Source organism: Bos javanicus, chromosome 14 (genome assembly GCF_032452875.1).
Source record: "Bos javanicus breed banteng chromosome 14, ARS-OSU_banteng_1.0, whole genome shotgun sequence".
Lineage (NCBI taxonomy): Eukaryota > Metazoa > Chordata > Mammalia > Artiodactyla > Bovidae > Bos > Bos javanicus.
Genome location: NC_083881.1, coordinates 33,901,516 through 33,925,715, shown reverse-complemented (window position 1 = coordinate 33,925,715; position 24,200 = coordinate 33,901,516). Strand labels below are relative to the sequence as shown.

Here is a 24,200-nt window from a genome sequence, read left to right as displayed (position 1 = left end):
ACTTTCCTAATTTTTTTTCTCTAGCTGCCCCTCCCTTCCCCCCGTCTCCTCCACCAGTAATTATTATTCCGAGCCCTCCTGGGTAAAGCGTGGCCCTGGTTTCACCTGGACTACCAGAGGTCTCCCTATCAGGGAGGACGGACGCGGCCAAGAGACCAGGCACCTAGAGTGAGGCTGGGAGTTCTGGAAGGCAACAGGGACAGGCGGGGCTCCAGACCCAATTTACGGATGGATGTCCGTCCCAGGTGACCGGCCCCTCCCCATCCCCTGCTTGGGCGTGGCGGGGGGCGGCGTGGGGTCGTGACAATGGCCTTGACGACAGGTGGCCCTCAACTGAGCCTCTGGTCATGGGGAGCCTCAGTCTCCCCCTTCTTCCTTTCTCCTCTCCCTCCCCAACCCCACACCGGACTTCCTTCCCCCTCCCCTCCACCCGCGGCTGCCGGAGCCCCCAAGCCCCGGTGAGTGGGAAGCCCAGCCGCCCGCCTGGGGCCAGAGAGGGGGCGGGTGAGCAAGCGAGGCTGAGGTCAGCGCGCATCCTGCAGTGAGAACCCGGGAGGCGAGGGCGGGGCGCGGGTCCTCTCCCTGCTCCACGCGCAGCCCGGGGCATCCGAGCTCCTACACCCGCATCCAGGCTGCACCCCGGCCGGCCCCCAACTCGCCTCACCGCCCTAACCCTCGAGGCTGGGCTGGCTCTCTCCTAACTTTGGGGAGCCACCCAGGCGGCAGCTAGAGACCCTCCCTTTGAGGAAAGGTCTAACTCGGGACTCTCTACCTGCACACTGAGATGGGGCGACCGGTTTCTTTTTTTCTTTTTTAATCATAGTGTACAATTCGAGTAAGATAAGTAGGACAATTCCAAGCAGATCTAGAAGGAACGTTCCTTACGCTATGATTGATCGAATGATGTAATTCAGGAAAGGCAGAACAATAAGAAATGTGAGCACCGCAGGGACCCCACGCTCATCCCCGTGCAGGGCCGACCCTAGGAAAAGTCTGGACAGGAGAGGGTCCTCCTGGGGTGTTTGGGGCTCCAGGCCAGGGCATCGTCAAAAGGGCGTTGTGGGCCGGGCCATGTGTAAGGCTCGGGTTCCATTCTGTTCGAGGCCCGAGTTTCCAGCATCTTACGGGGACCTCCGGCCGCGATCTGATGGCATCTCTGTCCACCTCCGTGGGTGCTGGAATCTCCCGGCTGGTTCTGGCTCCACTGGGCTGTGTGGTCCGTAGCATTCGCCTCTTAAGGTGAGGTCGCTGCGACTCGTTTCAGCCACTGGCTCCTGGACACGTGGGTGTGCACACAGTTTTTGACCCCCCTCTCAGCTCAGGAATTGTCTCATCCCACGTGCCTCCTAGTTCCGTGTCCCACAGAAATGGGGGCTTTGGCAGCAGTGACTGCTCAGCACAGGAAGTTATCCAGCGCCCTGAACAAAGATCACTGACATGGACAAAGCCTTCAGTGCGCCAGAGTTCAAAATAAGAAAATACTAAAAAACAAACAAACAAACAAAACCTGGGAGGAGACAAGGTGTGGGGCAGAGGAAAACTTCCCAAAAATCTCAGACCTCCCAAGACATACTAAAAAAGTTTTCTGGAAGGGGTGCTCTTTTTGGTTAACTTCTAATTTCAAATTTCAGTACATTATAGTCAATGACTGTGGTCTATATAAACTTCTAATTTGAGGAATGCATTGAAATTTTTACCTGCCTAATTAATACATGGCTAATAGTTTCAAAATATACCATGAGTGTCTGAAAAAGATGTGTAATTTTTTGTTGGGTAAAAAAATGCTTCTTTATGAATTCAAGTCTGTGAATTGGATTGTGTTACTTAATCATCTGCATGCGTATTTTTTGTATGCATTTGATCTGTGGGTTTGTCAATAACTTTGTCTTGCTATCAGGTTTTACTTTACTTATTTTAAATATATGTTACTAGGTATGTAAAGTTGCCTGGCTGTTATTTATTCTTGGTGGATCATACCTTTTATGAATATAGAATATTCCTCTTGGCCCTTTTAGTACTTTAAGCCTTGATTGTCCTAATTTGTCTGATAATATTTGTTATATCTGCTTTCTTTTTATTAGCATTTACCTGATAGATCTACTTTTTTCCACTCTCTCCTTTCCTTTTTTTTTTTTTTGTCTTTTATTACACTCTTAATGAGTGATGGAGAAAACAGTGAGTCTGATAATAATTTTTACCATTTCTGTATTTCCCAAATTGTGTGTGTGTGTGAGTGCGTGCGTGTGTGTATAATTTTTGTCCCTTTCTGTTCAGATAACCCTGTTCTGAATTTTACTAGGACCCTCCATCTACCAAGGAAGGGGGTAGTGAGGGGGTCTGAGATGCAGGACAATGTACTGGTGGCTGCTGTTGTTTCTCCAGAGGATGGGAGAGCTTGGGCACCCAGAAATCTAAGACAGTTCAACTGGACTGAGCAATGGTGTTTTGATAAGCTCACTTTTACATGTTTGTTGCTTTTTTTCTTAATTTATTTGGTTGTGTCAGGTCTTAGTTGCGGCATGTGGGACCCAGTTCCCTGACCAGGAATTGAACCCATGCCTCCTGAGTTGGAAGCACCGAGTCTTAGCCACTGGACCACCAGGGCAGTCCTATATTTGTAACTATTTTTAATTTTGAATCCCATGCTGGTTTGATTGTAGTAATTGAAAATCGTACATGAAAAATCCACACTCGGGTGCCCTTTTATGGTTTTATAATATACAATATGGACATTGAATGAAAGCTAGACAATAATAATTAAGTTGATTAGAAGTGTGTCCATAAACTGGGTAAAAAAATTCTATTCATACCTATTAGCTCAAGCTATAAATAGGGTAAAATCATCTACTTCCTTCCAGTTCAGTCAAATGAACATTTCCTTTTACTTTTGGTCTATTTCTGTTTGTGTATCTTTCATACTCAGCATTACCTTAATCCACTGGCCTGCCTTTCCACGAGACGAGTGTGGTGTTTTGGTTTTATAATATGTTCTATGATTTGCCGTGCAGACTTTTTGGCTCACTCTCTCAAATAACAAGTTGTATTTTTCTTTCCCATTTGTCTTGGGGAGTGTCCCTTTATTCTAAACATTTTCCATTTTAAAATCACAACTCCTGTACTAAAATACATCCATTCTTCTGTCTTACTGAGCAATTTAGTTTATGGAACAATAAACTCCAGGTTATTAAAAATATTTTGCCTAAAAGACAGAGTTGCTGAACTTCCATTTGAAGTAATTTGATGGAGATCATAAAGGAATCTTTTGGGGAGCTTGGGACATAAGTTTTGAGAGAGTTTATCATCTTGGCCATTTTTTCATCAATTACCTGGTACACATTTCTAGTTAGGTTTCCCTGCAATACCTCTGAGCAAACATTGGGTTCTTATGCAAAAGGCTTCTTACAAGAGATTGATTTGTTGATTTTTAAAATGCCTCTTAAAATAAGAATTCCCATTAAATTTCATATTGGAAAAAGAAGCAATATGTATGATTGACATCTCCAAGAATGTCTTGTGTGTGCTACTCACATACAATTGTTTTGTAGCCATTATATTGAACATGTCTCATTTTGAGAGTATAACCTTGAGTTGTCATTGCTTTAGAAACCATGGACTGGTTAGGACATCCATTAATGTCCTCGAACAAGTGCTATAGCAGAATCCCCAAGGGAGACAGGGATTTTACTGGTCTCTGGACACAGGAATCCATTTGTTGGAGCATATGCTGAGTGTGATGAGCTGTAAAATGAAGTTAATTTCTGTGCCAGACCAAACGAGGTGAAAGCCCGAGCAACTGGATAGGATGAGGGCTGCATATCCTTCGGATAAAAAAATCACTGCCTTAATTTCAGATATTGTCACATGAGGTGTTTTTTGGTTTATTTGACTAGGCCACGTAGAGCAATCAAGAGGAACATGAACATAATCTAAGCAAGAGCTCAGGCTTCAGGAAGCTCTCATTGTGAAATCTTTAATTTCAGGTTACACTTCATGCAGAGTAGTCGAAGAAAAGAGGACAATGCCTTTTCGCTAAAAGCACCCTGTAAGTGAAACTGTTAATACCATTCTTGTGAGTTCTTGTAGCTGCAAATTTTAAAACAGAAGAACTGGAATTTTCTATCTTCCACTTGAGGGTACCTGATTATCAAAGCAGGAACAGTAAAACATTTTCATTTTACATTTGCTACTAGGAGTTCATTTGGAGTTTGAGAGTATTTTTCTGGCTGAGATTCTCTTTAAGCTATTTAATAGTTTTTCTGTTATTTTCCATGTCAGTTTTTTCCTTGCTATTGACAGTTGCTCTGCTGTTTTTAAAGACAGCACTCACTACGTGAAAAGCGAAGCCCACATTTTCTACTTCCCAGCCCACCCCACCCCCATTCAGTCATAATTGCTTTGTAAGCAGAGTATTAGCCTTACAGTGCTGCCCAATATGGTAATTAAGCTTGGAGTTGTTTAAGCTGTTGTATTTGAAATTTTACTTGCTTTTACAAACGGAAGAACCTACCTCTTCTTTTCTGACAGGCAAGTGGTGTAGTAATTAAGAGCATGGATGTTAGAAACAGATATAATTAATTGTATGCTTTGGGGCAACAAACTTCTGAGATAATAATTCCTACCACACAGGCTTTTAGTGTGAATTCAGTATTTTCTAAATATGTAGAACACTACTAGTTCAAATACAGTAGTACTTTTTTTCACTCATTGTATGATGGATATCAAGTCCTTTCTGAAAATCGGATTATATTTTATTTCTAAAACTCGAAACACCCTGATGAAAATTTTGCCTTCAAAAAATTTGATGCGCCAGGCCCTGTTCTAAATACTTTGTGGTGGCTTTTGTTATCATGTCAATCCCTTGTACAGATGAGGAAACTGAAACACAGAGAGAAGAGTAATCTGCCCAAGTTAGAGCTGTGACTTCACACAGGCATCCCACTGCAGAGTCCTTTTAATTTTTAAATTTTTTGACTAGGTAAGACATTCACATAACTTAAAGCAAAGTACATATACGGTAAATATATATGGTGAAGTATCTTTTCACTTCTCATGAGCAACCATTTTTACCAGCTTCTGAGATGTCTTTCCAGAGTTTCTTTTTATAAATACAGATGTATGTCTTATTTTCTCTGCATTTTCTTCTATGTGAACTTTTCTTATTTATCAACATGTCTTCAAAACCTTTTCCAATCAGAACACAGAGGTTTCTCGTTCTTTTTTGGAACTGCATAGTACTCCATTATGTGGATATGCCATAGTTTATTTCGTTTATCTCCAACCGATGGACTGTTTTTTCCCGGTGTTTGCTAACGTAATTAAGGCAGCAAAAGACAAGTGAATGGTCTTGCCCATCCTCCATTCGCTTGTGTGCAAGGACAGCTGGATTCATGCCAGATGTGGTTAAATATGTGTAACACTGACAGATATTGCCAAATTGTGGTCCAAAGAGAGCTGTTCCAGTTTACACTCCCCTCGACAATGTAAGAGGGTACCCTTTCCCTCACAGCCCTGCCAAGCTTATTACCCAATTTATGGAGTTTTGCTGTTTTGAAATCCCAGGCGACTCAGTGGGTAAAGAATTTACCTGCAGTGCAGGAGATGCAGGAGTCTTGGGTTCGATCCCTGAGTTGGGAAGATTCCCTGGAGGAAGGCATGACAACACACTCCAGTATTCTTGCCTGCAGAATCCCATGGACAAAGGAGCCTGGCAGGCTGTAGTCCATAGGGTCACAAAGAGTCAGATATGACTGAGGACTAAGAGACTAACACTTTCCACAAATTAATCTTGGAAAACCATGGGTATTCTGTTCCCATCTTTTTTTCCTGAGGTATGACAGCATTTTGTTTTATATCCCTAGTATTTCATATCCCCATTGACCAAGCCCAATATATGTTTCTTGAAGTGCTTTGCTCAGTCACTTCAGCTGCGTCCGACTCTGCGACCCCATGGACTGCAACCTACCAGGTACCTCTGTCCAAGGAATTTTTCAGGCAAGAAAACAGGAGTGGGTTGCCATTTCCTTCTCTAGGGTGTTCACATTTTAAATTTGATATCTAAATGTGTTCCCACAGTGTTGAGTCCAGGATTGAATATGGAGAATAACTGAAAAAGAATTGCTTGTATTTATTTTTCTGTTCTAAATATTGCTTTATTTACACAAATAATTCTTGCATACATTCTCACTGAGAATTACTCAATACAGGTAAAGCAATAGTCTCCTTTGTCCTTCTCACTTCTCAAGAAATTTGTCAATGCATTTACATACATATAGAGACCCTATTGGCAACATATGCTTTTATTTTGTAGAGTCATTAAAAAACTTATTGGATCATGCTGCACGTAACTGTGTAGCAGTTAGGTTTTTCATTTTTACCATAAGTCTGGATGTACTTGTCAGTTTCTAGAGAACTAACATTATTTTTAACTTCTGCACAGTATCTAAGAGGGCTTCCCTGGTAGCTCAGCGGTAAAGAATCTGTCTGAGTTACAAGAGATGCCGGTTCGACGCCTGGGTGGGGAAGATCTCCTGGAGAAGGAAACCTACTCCAGTATTCATGCCTAGAAAATTCCATGGACAGAGGAGCCTGGCAGGCTACAGTCCATGGGGTCACAAAGAGTTGGACATGACTGGGCAACTGAGCACACATGCACTATCTAAGAATTGCTTGTATTTAAATGATCAGAGGTCTTTTTTAGCATTTAACATCCCTTTTAATGCTTCCTTTCCTTACTCTCTTGGACTGTCTATCAGGAGTGAAGCATTCTGTGACAAATGATCTGAAAGAAGCAAAGTCAAACAAAAGTTGTCTTTATCCCACCGTTTAGTCTACCTAGATTTAAAATCCAGAGAAGGCAATGGCAACCCACTCCAGTATTCTTGCCTGGAAAATCCCATGGACGGAGGAGCCTGGTAGGCTGCAGTCCATGGGGTCGCTAAGAGTTGGACATGACTGAACGACTTCACTTTCACTTTTCACTTTCATGCATTGGAGAAGAAAATGGCAACCCACTCCAGTGTTCTTGCCTGGAGAATCCCAGGGACGAGGGAGCCTGGTGGGCTGCCGTCTATGGGGTCGCACGTAGTTGGATACATACGACTGAAGCGACTTAGCAGCAGCAGCAGCAGATTTAAAATAAAATTTACCCGAAGCAAACCAAAACACCATATTTCTAAGGCTATGAAGTGAAATGAAAGCCGCTCACTGACTCTGTGATCCCATGGACTGCAGCCTGCCAGGCTCCTCTGTGCATAGAATTCTGCAGGGAAGAATACTGGAGTGGGTAGCCTATCCCTTCTACAAGGGATCTTCTTGACCCAGGAATCAAACCAGAGTCTCCTGTGTTGCAGGCAGATTCTTTACCATCTGAACTATCAGGGAAGCCCTAAGGCTATGCTTCTCTTTTAATAGAGGTGTGACTAGATAGGAGAATATAAGGAAATGCAAGATAGGTGACTGGAGTAGTCATTAAAAAGGCTCCCTTTCTGGAGCCCTAGGAAGGCTTTAGGTCCTGGAGCAATGATCAGAGTTTAGTTTGGATTGAGTTAAGAGTGGGATTTTCCTTTGTCAGGCTACTGGGAAGCTCCGTAACCATGGAAGTAAAGGATGTGGAACTTAATTCCTTTAAGAACATCCAAGGTCACAGGATGTCTGAAAAGTCTTTGTGTACTGCAGGGGTGGTTACACTCCAGTTCGAAGACTTGGCTGTGGGACAGGTCCATGGGATGCAGAATTTTCAACACCTCTGGGAATGTTCATCTGCATTTGCTTGGGTGCCACCAAGAAAGATGCTGACTCTCATTTTAAAGCTGTTAACAACCAAGGTGCTGAGAGAAGTTCTGAAACCTGCCTAAGGTCACACATTTGCTAATGACAGAGTTTGGGATTGCCTTGATCAAGTCTAAAAGTATAAGCAGTTCCAAAAATAGATGGTCGGGAATGGGAAAGACATAAAAAACAGGAATTAAGCAGGGGAGGGTCTTCCCTAGTGGTCCAGTGGCTAAGACTCTGAGCTCCCAATGCAGGGGATTGGGCTTTGATCCCTGGTCAGGGAACTAGATCCCACAAACTGCAACAAAGAGCTGGGTGCAACCAAATAAATAAAAAATAAGCATTTAAAAATAAATTAAATGTAAAAAAAGAATTAGACAAGGGTTTGTAAGCTGTGAAGGCCAGTGAAGAGTTTTAAAGCATGACTCCAGAGGGGCACTTTTGATTGCATCTCTGGCCTTGTTGACAAAGGTCCTGAGGTGACTATCAGGCTGCAAAGTGGGGAGAACATTTGGAAGGAGGGTGGGAGTTGGGCCGATCATATTTCTGAGTTATTCTAAGGATGGTCATCTTCACCTGAAGCAGCTGTGCTTAGTGCTTTGCACCTGGGAGAGAGCAATGCATGCTGCTGCTGCTGCTGCTAAGTCACTCCAGTCATGTCCAACTCTGTGCGACCCCATAGACCGAAGCCCACCAGGCTCCCCGTCCCTGGGATTCTCCAGGCAAGAACATTGGAGTGGGTTGCCATTTCCTTCTCCAATGCATGAAAGTGAAAAAATAAAGTGAAGTCGCTCAGTTGTGTCCGACTCCTATCGACCCCATGGACTGCAGCCCACCAGGCCTCTCCGTCCATGGGATTTTCCAGGCAAGAGTACTGGAGTGGGGTGCCATCGCCTTCTCTGGAGCAATGCATAGCTGTTGATAAACCCTAATGACCTGTCTCAGCATCACTGGTATTTTATGAAGAGCTTTTCTGTTGCTTTTTCAAAGTGGAAAGATTATGGCTTTTGTTTTTTTTTGATGTGAACCATTTTAAAAGTCTTTATTGAATTTGTTACAATAGTGCTTCTGTTTCATGTTTTGCTTTTTTGGCCACAATGTATATGGAATCTTAGCTCCCTGACCAGGATTTGAACCCACATCCCCTGAATCGGAAGGTGAAGTCTTAACCTCTGGACAGCCAGGGAAATCCCAGAAAGATTATGTTTTTAATATATCATTTTTTTTTCAATCTTCAGAATAGGAAGGAAGGGCCTATCAACTTAAAAAATAGTCACAACCTAAAAATTGAGAGTTATGTCTTTGTACATATTTATATTTATTTGATTTTACCAAGTCTTAATTGCAGCACGCAGGATCTTTAGTTGACCCATGTGAACACTTAGTTGTTGGATGGATGTAGGATCTTAGTTCCCTGACCAGGGATGAAACCTTGGCCCCCTGCACTGGGAGTGTGGAGTCTCAGCCACTGAACTACGAGGCAAGTCCTGACAGTTATGTTTCTTGCAGTGGGAAGTTTTAGGACTTCAAGCCCTGAGATACAGCATCTTAAATAACCCTGAGAAAACTGCTGCGAGGGGGTTGGGGGTGGGGGGAGGGGAAGGTGAGGAGGGGTGTGGGAGAAAGAGGGAGCAGTCACCTGAGATGGTAGAGGAGGGACTGGAGCACAGGAGTGAGTGAAGCCTTTCTCAGAGGCTTCAGTAGGTTGTCGCCCCGCCCTTCGAAGTGGAGACAGACCACCAACAAGCTAAGTAGTTCAACATATCAGCTCATGCAAAGAGCTGAAATGATTTCAAAGTAAAATCTATTTTATTCTTTATTAGGTCCTTTTAAAACTTTTCCGGCTATGCTGGGTCTTCATTGTGGCTGAAAGTCTTCTCCAGTTGTGGCATGCAGGCTTACTTGCCCAGTGGCATGTGGGATCTTATTTCCCTGACCAGGGATCAAATCGGAAGGTGGACTCTTTACCACTGGATTACCAGGGAAGTCCCTAGTCTTTTCTTTAAACTTCCGAATTTCATGTGATTTGGGGGACAATTGGAAGGTTGAAGCTAGACCAGGCTCTAAAAGTGACTGAGGGAAATAGAACTGATACGAAGTCACAAGCCTGTCTTGGTGGCAGGGGATGTCACATCTGCACAGATCGCTATATCCTGAAGGAGATGGGTTGAAATCAGTCCAAGTTCCACAGTGGTCCTCAAAGTGGGATTCCCTGGATCAGTTCCCTTGTCGTCATGCTGTACATTTTAGAACCCCTGAATTTATTCATCTTATAACTGGAAGCTTGCCCCCTTTGACCTATATCTCCCACCGATGAACCAATGGGTTTTAAAAATGTGGTATATATACACATACGGGCTTCCCTTGTAACTCAGTTGTAAAGAATCTGCTTGCAATTCAGAAGACCCGGGTTCAATCCCTGGGTCGGTAAGATCCCCTAGAGAAGGAAATGGCAACCCACTCCAGTATTCTTGCCTGGAGAATCCCAAAGACAGAGGAGCCTGGCAGGCGACAGTCCATGGGGTCGCAAGAGCCAGACACAACTTAGCGACTAAACCAAGCGACCAACCAACCAAACATATACACATACATACAATGGGATATCATTTGGCCATAATAAGAAGGAAATTGTGCCATTTGTAACAGCATGGATGGACCTTGAGGACACATTAAGTGAAATAATCAGACAGAAAAAGACAAATGTTGTATGATCTTACTTATATGTGTAATTTAATAAGCTGAACTCAAAGAAACAATAGAAGAGTGGTTACCAGGGGCGGTAGCACAAGTCGGGAGGGAAGTTCATTTCACTAGTTAATTTTTAATTTTTTCAATATGCCTTCTAGAAAATTCAAAATATTTCTATTGAATAGTGTTGGTGTAGGATATTGGAAGATTTGCTACACATTTTGTCATTTTCCTGAAGAGAAGAAATGACTGCCTCATTGTTGTCATCATATTCTTTCTCTGGCCATAAGCAACTCTTATCCAATATCCTGAATAACAGAGACCCTGCATTTTTAAGCAAAGTCCCCCCAGTTGTGCCATCAAATAGTGCTGGTGCGGCAAGCAAAGTGGTTGTGATTGGAAAGTGGGTAGTTTGCATAGGACTATTATTGAATTACCATATTCCAACCTGGTTGGCATTAAAAAGTAAGATTAAACAAACAAAAAAAAAGATGATTAAAAAAACCAATAGGGACTCTGTGTCTTGCAATAAAATTGCCTCCTTAGTTTGCCCTTGCACAGTTTAGCATCAGTGCCTTATTGATCAGAATTAGGAAGTTAATAAGGTTTGGGCTAATTAATCAGCTGGGTAGGGACTGGAACTGCACTGCAAGGCTTAATCAAGTCATCAAAGCTCTCAAGCCATGAAGAAGGTAATTAAAGGAAAAGGATGCCTGTTATATAGTAACAGGAGATCAGGAGAGAGCAAGAGTGAGATAGAGAACCTCCATTTTCTTTTGTACACTTTCTTGACATAAATCAGACCCAATGACCAGAGCACTGCTGCTCAGCTTCCTATCAGAGAGTTAAGTTGAATGAATGTATAAATCACCTCATTGGGTAATTTACTTGCCCTAGACCAGATGTCGATGAAACTATACTTATTTATAGCAAACTTTGTCTTTGCCAAGTTCTGCAGAAATGAATTCCTTAGGGTAACTTACGGCTGTCATTAATGGCTACCGCAATTTTGATTTAGAAGCAACAAACCATTCAGTAGTTGATTATCCATCAGGTGCTGAGACCTCTGCTTCCAGACTTTGCGTACTATGGATCTTACAAAGTGTAGAGAGCTATTTACTCAGGGAGATTATGTAGTATGGCAACTTGGTGATTCTCGGGGAATCTTTTCTTCCCTCTGGGTCTCCCTCAGCCTGTCCTCCACACACCTCCTTCCCCCCAATACTTCATTGTAGCATTCTGAAACTCAAATGGGAAAGGAAGAAAGACAATGTGGGGCGGATGTTAGGAAAAGGGAGAACATGCAAAGGAGTGAAGGATGCTCGAAGGCCAAGGCAGAGATTCTCATGTGTGATCTAGACATCACCCACCTGCAGACTGGATGGATCTTTTGGCCTGGGGAGATGAACTAAACTCAAAAAGGAGCTGAGGTTTGCAGTCATTCAAACTGGTTCTGATCTTACAACTTAATGAGGGTATCAGCGAAAGCACTTCTATTGTACATGTTGGGGACTAGCCCAGGGCCCCGAGAGTCCATTGTGTTTAGGAACCAGAATTCCAGTGTCTTTGTCAAGACCCAGACAGGGGAACGGGGAGAACAGAAGCCAGATCTCAGGGACAGGGATTGAAAGCCTCTTCTTTCCTGTCTTCCTCGTTCTCTCTTGAAACTCCTCCCTCTCCTCTTTCTGTCAGGACCTCTAGCATCTGTGTGGGCTCATTGAGCTAATTAACATCTGAACGGTCCCTCTTTTTCCCGTGCCCCACCCCTCTCGCTCTCTCAAATCTCTGATTCCTTGAGTCCCTCTAGTTCTTACTGTCTTGTTAAGGTGTGAATGAGACCTATCTCTAAATTAGTCCATCTATTCAATGAAATGGAATTTCCCTGGGGAAATTTTGAAAATAAAAGGAATGAGGGAGTCCTAGACATAACAGGTATCAAAATGTTTTATAAAACTACAAAGTGTAACAGTTTATTTAGTAATGATGCATGAATATATACATCAAGCAAAGAGAACAGGGCATACAGAAATCGAGCAAAATTCATTCAGAATTTAGAACAGTATAGGAGGAAAGGGGCCATTTCAAATCACTGTGATTCAAATCACAATCATTTCAAATCATTTATTTAGTCATTAAATAATGTTGAAGAGGTACTTCCCTGGCAGTCTGTGGTTAAGACTCCAGGCTTCTAATTCAGGGGTGCAGGTTCTATCCCTGGTTGGGGAACTAAGATCCCACATGCCATGTGGCATTGTCAAGTTCAAAAATAATGGCAATATTAATAATAATGTTGAAGTAATTAGCATTCTTACTCCCAATTTCAATTCCAGATGGAGAAAAGCATTTATAGGAGGTAATCATTGCTATTTTACTTGTAATTGAAAAGTATGAGAAGTAACCTAAAATCTGTTGTAGGGTTAAATAATTTATGGTTCCTCAGGAATATTGGGCTTCCCTGGTGGCTCAGACGGTGAAAAGAATCTGCCTGCAATGTGGGAGACCCAGATTTGATCCCTGGGTCAGGAAGATCCTCTGGAGAAGGGAATGGCTACCCACTCCAGTATTCTTGCCTAAAGAATTCCATGGACAGAGGAGCCTGGCTGACTACAGTTCACAGCATTGCAGAGTCAGCCATGACTGAGCAACTAACACTCACTTTTTCAGGAATATTAGGCTTGTCTGAAAGGGAAAAGGTGTGCTATAGCAAATATTACCAAGAAATATTGCTACATTTGGAAAAGAGGGTGAAGAACTGTATCTGGCACATCTTATGTAAATATATATATATACAACACACATATGCCTATCTGTGCAGGGAAATTTCTAGAAGGATAATTTAAGAAACTTAGAGTGGTGGGGATTTACTTTTCTTTACACATAGCCATTTTTAGGGCTTGAATGTTTAAATAATTTTTTAAAGCTAGTTTCAAAAATATGTGAAGGAGTTGAATTATTTCTAACAAATGACTTCTGGAGCAGTTTGGGAATAATGCTAAGATTTGGGGGTGAGGGTAAGAACAGAGTTTGAATCCAAGGGAATCTTTGACAAACTATGTAGGTTATGGGCAAATAGCCTTCCTGAGCACAATTTTTGTTTAATAGGAGTAATAATCCCTTTTAGGTTTATTTTGAAGGCCAAATACCTTTCTATGTCCATGTGTACAATTCATAGCTTAATGCCTGACATTTAATATGTCCTGATTTAAGAGCAAATTCCTTCCATTTCAGATAACTCTTTATCTCAGGGATCTACCACCCTCTTGATCCAATTTCAGAGAGTTCTTGCTGATAGGTTGTGAACTTTACCCTCTGAAATCAGAAAGTAAAATACCAGAGTCTCTAGACCCTCCCCCAGTCACTTTCTCTCTATCTCTCTACTTCTGTTTTTGCTTTTCACTGGTCTGGTTTGAATTTCCTCTAAACACTCTAACCACTCTGCTGCCAGATCCCTTTCCCCTTTGTTCTTTTGTCACATTCACCAGGAAAAACCCAAACACTGGGTCCTTCCGATTCTGCCTTCTACAACCTCTCCCTGGGCTGCTGGAGAAGGAGTTCTTGAATACTCCTCAGTTTGCTGTGTCCAGCCTCGCGTGAACCTTCAGCTCTGCCTGGCCACCTCTTCCCAATCCTGGTGAGCTTGCTTTCCCACTCATCACAAGGATTATTTCAAACCTGAAAGCTTCTGAAGAACCTTCTGATCTTTCTAATGCCATCAGCAATTTTGCCTGATCTACAATTTCACAGAGAAAATAGAGCCATCAGAGGAGAGTGCCTTGAGGGGTGGAGTTGGGGGGGTGATAAATTAGGAGTTTTTGATTAACATATACAGGCTACTATATATTGGGCTTCCCTGGTGGCTCAGATGGTAAAGAATCTGCCTGCAGTGCAGGAGACCCAGGTTCAATCCCTGGGTGGGGAAGATTCCCCTGGAGGAGGGAATGGCAACCCATTCCAGTATTCTTACCTGGAGAATTCCATGGACAGAGTTGCGTGGTGGGCTACAGTCCATGGGGTCGAAAAGAGTCAGACATGACTGATCAATTAACTTTTTCACTTTCACTGCTATATATAAAATAGTTCAACAACAAGGACCTACTGTATAGCACAGGGAACTCTACTCAATATCTTGAGATAGCCTATAATGGGAAAGAATATGAAAAAGGATATGTATATATTAATATATATATGTATAACTGAATCTGTTTTCTGTACTCTTGAAACTAAGAACATTGTAAATCAACTATACTGCAATCTTTAAAAGATTATGATATATTCATGCTACAGAATATCATTCAGTCATCAAAATTATCATGATGAAAAAATTGTAATATTCTCAAAAAGTAACATTAAGTAAAATAGAATGTAAAACTGCAAGAAAAAAAGAAGAAAAGATCTTCACGTTCTTGCCCGTTCCGTGCTTAAATTACACTCTGCTCTCATCAGTCCTCCTGCCCTCAAGGAAAAGGGAATATTTGCCCTTTGTTCTATTAGAGTGAGTCTCATGCTTTGGGTTAGACTTCTCTGTGTACTCATCCCTCCTCAGAATCAGTGGCTTCTCCCTCCCTCTTCACTTAAAACATTTCCTATCTCAAACAACAACGAGGACAATAAAATTATCACCATTTTTATCATTAACCTCCTCACCATCAACAACTCTGAACCCTCCCTCTACACCACAAATCTCTCCCTTCTCTGCCTGTCGACACCAACTCTGCCCTCTTCATAATCACATGGATTTTGTGTTTTGTGTGCATGTGTGTGTTTTATTTTACTGTTTTCTTGGCCCTGCCACTCGGCATGTAGGATCTGTGAGGGCACAGGTTTCTTCCAGGCTGGGGCCGTGTCGATCTTGGTCACTGTTGTTATTTACCTATTGTACTTAGCTCAGCATGACACTCACTGAGCCGGTTTGTAAGCACTGCACACAACACCTATATCATCACAAGGTGGCCACTGCAGTTGTCCCGTTTTATAGGTGAGGAAACAAAGGGAAGTCATTTGCTCATGACGGCTGCAGAGTGAACAAGGCAGGGCCAGGATCTTACCCTGTTCTGTCTGCTTCCCAAACCCACGTTCTTAACCACAACACTCTATTATGTAGATGGCACCACAAATCAATATTATTGACTAAATGGTTGGCTGAATTTCTGTGGGAGTTTTCTTAGCAAACTTCTTGTATCTCACTGGTCCAAACTTGAGCTGGTCTTATAGCATAAGAATAAACAATAATTAGCTCTGTAGCCTCCATTTTGTTTTTCTCCCCAAACAATTCTCTGTGCAGTTGAGTTGGTTGGGCTGGTGTAGCCAAGAAGTCATGAGTCCACTATGTTGAAAGCTCTTATGTAGGAGAAAATGGCTGGGTTGTAAACACTAAATACAAGTCTTTCTTCTATATTCTGGTCTCTTGCCTCGTGGAGAGCTTTCCTAATTTCCAAGTTTTATTGATATGGTTCCCATTTAGATTCAACCTAATTTAAGTCTGTTTTGAATTGATAATCAATCAAAAATAAAGTTATATGGTGACTATTTTAAACTTTTTAATGTTAATTTACCTTTTTATGTTTACATTTTTAGACAATTTTTAAAGGTTACAGTCCATTTGTAGTTATTACAAACGATTGGCTATATTCCCAGTGTTGTACAATGCATCCTTGTAACCTATCTTGATGCCCAATAGTGGGTACCATCCACTTCCCCAACCCTGTAATACTCCTCCCTCCCCACTGGTAATCCCTAGTTTGTTCTCTGCATATGTGAGTCTGCTCCTTTTGTGTTATATTGTTGTGTTTTTTAGATTCTACATGTAAGTCATGCCATACAGTAGTTATCTTTCTCTGTCTGACTTATTTCACTTAGCATTACTGCCCTCCAAATCCATCCATGTTGCTGTAACTGGCAAAATTTCTTTCTTTTTTATGGCTGAGTAGTTACCATTGTATATAAATATCACATTTTCTTTATTCATTCATTTATTGATGGCCTCTTAGGTGCTTCCATATCTTGGCAATTGTAAATAATGCTGGTGTGAACGATGGGGTGCATGTTTCTTTTGGAATTAGTGTTCTTATTTTTTTCAGATATGTGCCCAGGAGTGGAATTTCTGGATCATATGGTAGTTCTATTTTTAGTTTTTTGAGAAACCTCTATACTATTCACACCAATTTATATTCCCACCAATAGTGTATCACAGTTCCCTTTTGTCTACATCCTCGCCAGCATTTGTTATTTGTGTGTCTTTTGGTGATAGCCATTCAAACTGATGTGAAGTGATTCCTCATTTTTTTTTTTAATTAATTAATTTATTTGGCTGTGCCAGGTCTCCGTTGCGGCCTGTGGAATCTAGTACCCTGACCAGGGACTGAACTCAGGCCCCCTGCTCTGGGAACTTGGAGTCTTAGCCACTGGACCACCAGGGAAGTCCCTGTTCTCATTTTACACATGAGGAATCTGAGGGCTTTGGAGATTTTGTAACTTGCTAGGGATCACGCAGTTTGGCACCTAATCATTCCACTATACCGATAACAATATATTTATGCGATGACTCTGAAGAAAAGAGTTTAATAATGCTCGATATATTTTCTTAAAAGAATAGGGAAGTGGGTAGTACATTTTAAAAATGAGGTATAATTTATTACCTACTATAAAATTTACCTGTGGTAAGTGCATAGTTAAATTATTTCTAATAAATTTAGATTTGTGCAACCAATCCTATAATTCAGTTTTAGAATATTCCCATCACCCCAAAAGTCCCCACTTACTCATCTGCAATAGATCCCCACTCTTACTTTCAGACACAGATGATCACTAATATGCTTTCTTTCTCTATAGATTTTCCTTTTTTAGAAATTCCATAAAAATAGGTAGATACATATATCATACAATAGGTATCTGATTTCATTTCCTGAGTAAATGTTTTTGAGGTTCATCCATATTATTGCAAGTATCAGTGGTTTGTTCCTTTTTATGATGGAGAATATTCCATGGTATAAATATACCATGAGTTAAGTTTTTGGCTATCAGGAACAATGCTAGTCAGAACATTCACATACAGGCAAAGGAAGTACTTTTGCAACCCTGAAATTTTAGGGAATTCAATAATCACCATGGTTTTAGATCAAAACTAATAAGATTTAATTAAGCTGGCTGCTTCCAGGAGCTGAGGGGGCTGGGAGAAAAAGTCTGTAAGTGAACAGGGGATGAGACAGCAAGGGCTCAGAGTAGGGGGACCTCTAATCTCTAATACCCTTCCACTTTCCCTCATAATCCTCCCAGGTCTCTATTTTCTCTTGGCTTCACTCTTTTTTCCCCACATCTCTTCAGATGCTTTATTACTCCTTTTTTTCCTTCTTTTTTAAAAAAAATATTTTTATTTTTAATTGAAGGATAATTGCTTTATAGTATTGTGTTGGTTTCTGCCATACATTAACATGAATCAGCCACAGGTATACATATGTCCTCTCCCTCTTGAATCTCCCTCCCACCTCCCAGCCCATCCCACCCCTCTAGATTATCACAGAGTCTCTTGGTTTCACTCTTAAAAAAAAAAATACAATTTATAACCCTTATCCTACCAGATTTATCAAAACTTTCTTACCTCTTCAGACTACACTGAGGCATAAGTCAATTTACTGACACTGCAGCTCCAGGCCCATGTGCTGGTTCCAGAGCACGACTGTGGTGCTGCCTGGAAGGCCTTCCTGCCCTTGTCTGGCTGGCAGAATGGTCCTTTTCACCTACACTCAGCTTCCCTGACCACCTTTCTACTGCAGGAGAGTCAGAGACCCTTCGGATGTCTCATATGTATCTCTACCTAGCAGTTATCCTCAGCTGTCAGCCATCTGTCCATCCATCAGATACAGTACCCAGGTCTATGTGTTCATACTTTCATCTCCATTTCTTTTGCTGACATATCTAATTTCTCTTGTTAGATATGAGCTCATTGGCAGCAGAGGATTTTTGGTCTTGTACATCATGTTCCTCAGTATGGGTGCTAAGTCGCTTCAGTCATGTCCAACTCTTTGCAACTCCATGGACTGTTGTAGTCCGTGAGCCTCCTCTGTCCATGAGATTCTCCAGGCAAGAACACTGGAGTGGGTTGCTGTGCCCTCCTCCAGGGGATCTTCCTGACGGAGGGATCGAACCCATGTCTCTTATATCGCCTGCATTGGCAGGCAGGTTCTTTACCACTAGCGTCCCCTGGGAAGCCTGGTATGTAGCACAGTAAATATTCATTAAATGCTCGTGGAAAGAACAACAAATGAATCAATAAATAATGAATGACTATTTTAGAAAGAAAGGAGAAAGGTGGCCTCACTGCAGACCCATCGAGGCAAAAAGAGAGCATACACACTAATGGTCATACTAAGTTGTAAGGTAATTCACAAATATTTGTCTTTCTTCAACAACTTATCAGAGTTTGCAAATACACCCAAGTTGTTTAGCCTAAAAAGAAAATCAGAGATTTGAGATTTTCTATATGATAATACCTCTCTTGAAAGAAAAAAAAGTGAAAGCGTTAGTCCCTCTGTGCGATCCTATGGACTGTAACCCGCCAGGCTCCTCTGTCCATGGGAATTCTCAAGGCAAGAATACTGGAGTGGGTAGCCATTCCCTTCTCCAGGGGATCTTCCTGACCCAAGAATTGAACCTGGGTCTCCCGCATTGCAGGCAAATTCTTTACCATCTGAGCCACCAGTTCAGTTCAGTTGCTCAGTCGTGTCCGACTCTTTGCGACCCCATAAACTGCAGCACACCAGGCCTCCATGTCCATCACCAACTCCCAGAGTTTACTCAAATTCATGTCTATTAAGTCAGTGATGCCATCCAGCCATCTCATCCTCTGTAGTCCCTTTCTCCTCCCACCTTCAATCTTTCCCAGCATCAGGGTCTTTTCTATGAGTCAGTTCTTGCCAAACTATTGGAGTTTTAGCTTCAACCTCAGTCCTTCCAATGAACTCTCAGGACTGATTTCCTTTAGGATGGACTGGTTGGATCTCCTTGCAATCCAAGAGATGCTCAAGAGTCTTCTCCAACACCACAGTTCAAAAGCATCAATTCTTCAGCGCTCAGCTTTCTTTATAGTCCAACTCTCACATCCATACATGACTACTAGAAAAACCATAGCTTTGACTAGACAGACCTTTGTTGTCAAAGGAATGTCTCTGCTTTTTAACATGCTGTCTAGGTTGTTCATAGCTTTTCTTCCAAGGAGTAAGCATCTTTTAATTTCATGGCTGCAGTCACCATCTGCAGTGATATTGGAGCCCCCAAAAATAAAGTCTGTCAGTTTTCGCTATTTCCCCATCTATTTGCCATGAAGTGATGGGACCAGATGCCATGATCTTCGTTTTCTGAATGTTGAGCTTTAAGCCAACGTTTTCAATCTCCTCTTTCACTTTGATCAAGAGGCTCTTTAGTTCTTCACTTTCTGCCATAAGGGTGGTATCATTTGCATATCTGAGGTTATTGATATTTCTCCCAGCAATCTTGATTCCAGCTTGTGCTTCATCCAGCCCAGCATTTCTGAGCTACCAGGGAAGCGCTGAATCTCTCTCTTACTCTCTTGCTTTCCAACATGTTTTTATGGTGGGGGCTGTGCTGGATCTTCATTGTGGTGCCTGGCTTTCTCTGGTTGTGATGTGCAGGCTCTCCATTTGCAGCTTGTGGGCTCAGTTGTCCCTTGGCACATATGATCCTAGTTCCCTGAACAGGGATCAAACCACGCCCCTGGCATTGGAAGGTGACTTCTTAGCCACTGGACTGCCAGGGAAGTCCTTCTCATATGCTTTCTTGAGTGTGAGGAAGAAGGGTGAAATTATAAGTGGCCAGCCAAGATGGGTGCCATACTCTGGGGTTTCTTGGACACGTGCTGTGAAGATGAACAGCTTCTATTAGGAGTCACGGCAGGAAAAAAGGACATAACTTCTAGGCTAGAAAATCATAAAGAAGGAACTTGTGAGATGTTAACTCCAGAGGCTCCTTCCCTGACTATACAGAGGCAGCCAAGTCAAGGATACATAGGAGGTGATTCTGCCTGATGCTCATTCTTGGCATGGAGAGTAAACACAGCATCCATGTTCTTTCTTCCCTGAACGTACAAAGCACGGGGCTGACTAGTAGCTGTATATTTTCTGGTCATGAAATGAGATTTCCTAAAAGAAGGACCTGGGCTGTCTTGGAAACCATTATTAAGAGGCTCACACATCTGCTAAGATTTCTACCTAAAATGACTGGAAGTGCTGATAGCGGAAGCTCCCATGACCTGGAAAATTCATTTGCTTTTTGCTTCCTCACAGCTCGAGTACAAAGAGCTATTGTCTACCCATTTCTCTTAAAGTTCAATTATTAGAAAATTGATCACATGTCGAAAAGTGACAGATTAATTGCCCCAGAAATCCAAATGTGTAAGAGCCTGGCATCTGCAGACCAAGTGATCTGCACATTTGGCTCAAGATGAACTGATGAGGCTCCTACACACATATCCATTGGCTGTTTGATAACTAATGTGTATTGTGACCAATGTGGACTTGATGGGGGGAACAGTGTGATTCAAAAGTGGTAGCCAAACGGGACAGTTTGTTTTATTTATCTATATGTACCTTCATTCTGGCTCCCTAGGTGGCTCAGTGGTAGAGAATCTGCCTGTGAATGTAGGAGACTCGGGTTTGATCCCTAGGTGGGGAAAATCCCCTGGAGGAGGAAATGGCAACCCACTCCAGTATTCTTGCCTGGAAAATTCCATGGACAGAGGAGCCTGGTGGGCTGCAGTTCATTGGGTTGCAAAGACTCAGACACAACTGAGTGACTGAACACACATACATATACACCTTTATTTTAATGGAAAATCTTAAAAAGTCTATGTGCAATTTCTTTCCAAAATTTAATTATAAATTAATTATGAAGAACAGCCATTTGTTTGTATTACCATTTGAATTATGCAAAATAGATAAACAGTATATAATCAGAGCTAATTAAATTGCACAGCCCCTTTCACTCTCAAAAGTGTCCTGGTTTCCAGATGGTATGATCACTCTACTCACTGAACACATACTTTGTGTTCAGTGTTCTTCTAAGTAAGTTATATACACTCATATATAGTCTGATCACATATATTGTAAGACCATGCCTTCAAATTTTCAAGACAATGAACCATTTGGCATTAGCTAGAATGATATTGTGCATGCTCTTAATAGACTCTTAGCATTTTCATTAGTCAGGAGTGTAATGGTGCTGGGAAAATCTAATAATAAAGGTAAGCAATGGTAATTGGTTGTTATGGATTAATCAAAGAGTATATAAAGCAGAGCATATAAATTTTGGATCTAATCATCACAGTTTGGAAGTGTTCTATGTCCTTATAGGGAGGATGAATGAGTACTGAGAGAAAACTGGCATTTTTTTTTCTCCTTAATGACATTTCTTTTCATTAAAGATGAGTTTATCACTAGTGATTAGCTTCTTTCCTTTAAGCAGGCTTTATAGAATAATACAGCAGAGAAAAAAAATAATAAAGCTAAAAATCTTATCATGATCAAGTGGAAATTATTGGGTCTTTCACATCTGCTGTCTTATATAACAAGGGTTAAGTTTTAGGTCCCTGACAACTCAGCCAATATACTAAAAACCACTGAATTGTATATCTTAAATGGATGAATTGCATGGTATATGAAAAATATATATATCAACTTAAAGCTGTAACAAAAAAATTTAGCTTCCTGTCACACTGTAGTTTATAATCTCAAATGTGTTTATGCACATATTATATATGTGCATAAGGACACCAATTTTCAGTTGGTGCGTTGTGTACATTATTGCATGATTCAAGAACATGCAATAATGTACACATCATACCAAATAAAATTTGCACTATACTCGATAGGGGGTCATATGACATGAGCATTTTATGTTTTTTGAAAAGACTGGATTATGCTTCAATAGGATTGATGATAATGTCATCAATGTGGCATCAATGTGATACCATCGTTTTGAAATGACAAATGCACCAAATATAAAAAGTGGAATCTGGTGTAGTCACACACAAATCTATTAAATCAGAACCTCCTGGAGTTGGCACTGGAGCACTAGTAGCTTTAAACGATTCCCAGGTGACTTCAGTGTGTCACCAAGGATAAGGGACAGGAATTGAGCTGAAATGGCTGGGTGACAATCACCTTCTTTCAATCGGATATGCTGGAAATGCGCTTCCTCCCACAGTAAAGGTTGCTTTGCTTCTGTAAATGTACTCCTGGATATTTTTAAGTACTAGGTTTATTTAATTCATTTTATTTATTTGGCTGCATCAGGTCTCAGTTGCGGCTCACAGGATCTTCAGTTTCCGCACGCAAACTCTTAGTTGCAGCATGTGGGATGTAGTTCCCTAACCAGGGATTGACCCTGGGGCCCTCTTGCATTGGGAGCTCAGAGTCTTAGCCACTGGACCACCAGGGAAGTCCCTAAGTGCTAACTTTAAATGCTCTCAAGATATACCGAGTGGAACAAAAATAAAAGGAAAACACAGCTAGGGAAGCTTATGTGTATGCTCAGTCCTCAGTAGTGTCCAACTCTTTGCGACCCAATGAACTATAGCCCACCAGGCTCCTCTGTCCATGGAATTTTCCAGGCAAGAATACTGGAGCAGGTTGCCATTTCCTCCTCCTATGAGGAAGGCTTGGAAGCATAAATTTAAAAAAAAAAAAAAATCAAAATAAGGAAGAGCTAAAGAGGTAAATGAGACCCAAGAGGCCCTTCAATTGTTCTTACACTAAAAAGGACATTAAGAATTGAATTCAAGGGACTTCCCCGCTGGTCCAGTGGTTAACACTCTGCCTTCCAATGAAGGCGGCATGGATTCCATCCCTGGTTGGGAACTAAGGTTCAACATGCCTTGGGGTTGAAATGTAAAAAAAAAAAAAAAAAAATTAAATAATCTAATTCAGTGGGCTTCCCTGGTGGCTCAGACAGCAAAGAATCTGCCTGCAATGTAGGAGACCCGATGCGATTCCTGGGTTGGGAAGATCCCCTGGAGAAGGGAATGGCTACCCATCCCAGTATTCTTGCCTAGAGAATTCCATGGACAGAGGAGCAAAACTTAAAAAAGAACTAATTCAATACCACATTCTACATTCCTTACCCAGGAAGGTAAAGGATTAGAAGTTAAGAATTGTCTGTATACCTGAAAGTATTACAGCACTGTTAATCAACTGCACTCCAATATGAAATAAAAAATAAAAAAAAAAAAAAAAATTAAACAATGTGTTCAGGACAGAATACAACTAGTTCACAATCAAATCTTGAGTAGAAGTCAGGCCCCGTCAGGGCCTGTGCATTCTGATTCTACCACGGGGTGAGAGGGGCTCCTTGCCTTCCACATTATAAACTGCTGAGACAATTTTCTATTTCCAGAAAAGCTGCACAAATAATGTAGATAATTCCCATTAACCATGCAGGTAGCTTTCCCTAATGTTCATCTCTTAACTAACCAAGGTACAATGAGAAAAGCCAGGAAATTAACATTGGTACAACGCTTTTGAAGTGTAACTCAGTCTTACCCGACTCTTTGCCACCCCTTGGACTGTAGTCTGCCAGGTTCCTCTGTCCGGGGAATGCTCCAGCCAAGAATGCTGGAGTGGGTTGCCATTTCCTACTTCAAGTGATCTTTCCCACATCGAACCTGGGTCTCTTGCATTGCAGGCAGATTCTTTTACCGTCTAAGCCAACAGGTACAATGGTACAATGCTATATTC

The 24,200-nt window shown here is 41.7% G+C and overlaps 1 protein-coding gene across 2 annotated transcripts in view; it reads left to right on the top strand.

The window, feature by feature from the left end:
* Positions 1-328: 328 nt before the first annotated feature.
* SLCO5A1 (solute carrier organic anion transporter family member 5A1) overlaps positions 329-24,200 on the top strand; it is a 286,620-nt gene continuing 262,748 nt past the window's right edge. For both annotated transcript variants that reach the window (XM_061438944.1, XM_061438941.1), the window contains exons 1-2: positions 329-458; positions 3,981-4,042. The gene's annotated coding sequence lies outside the window, so the exon portion shown is untranslated. The remainder of the gene's footprint in view (positions 459-3,980; positions 4,043-24,200) is intronic.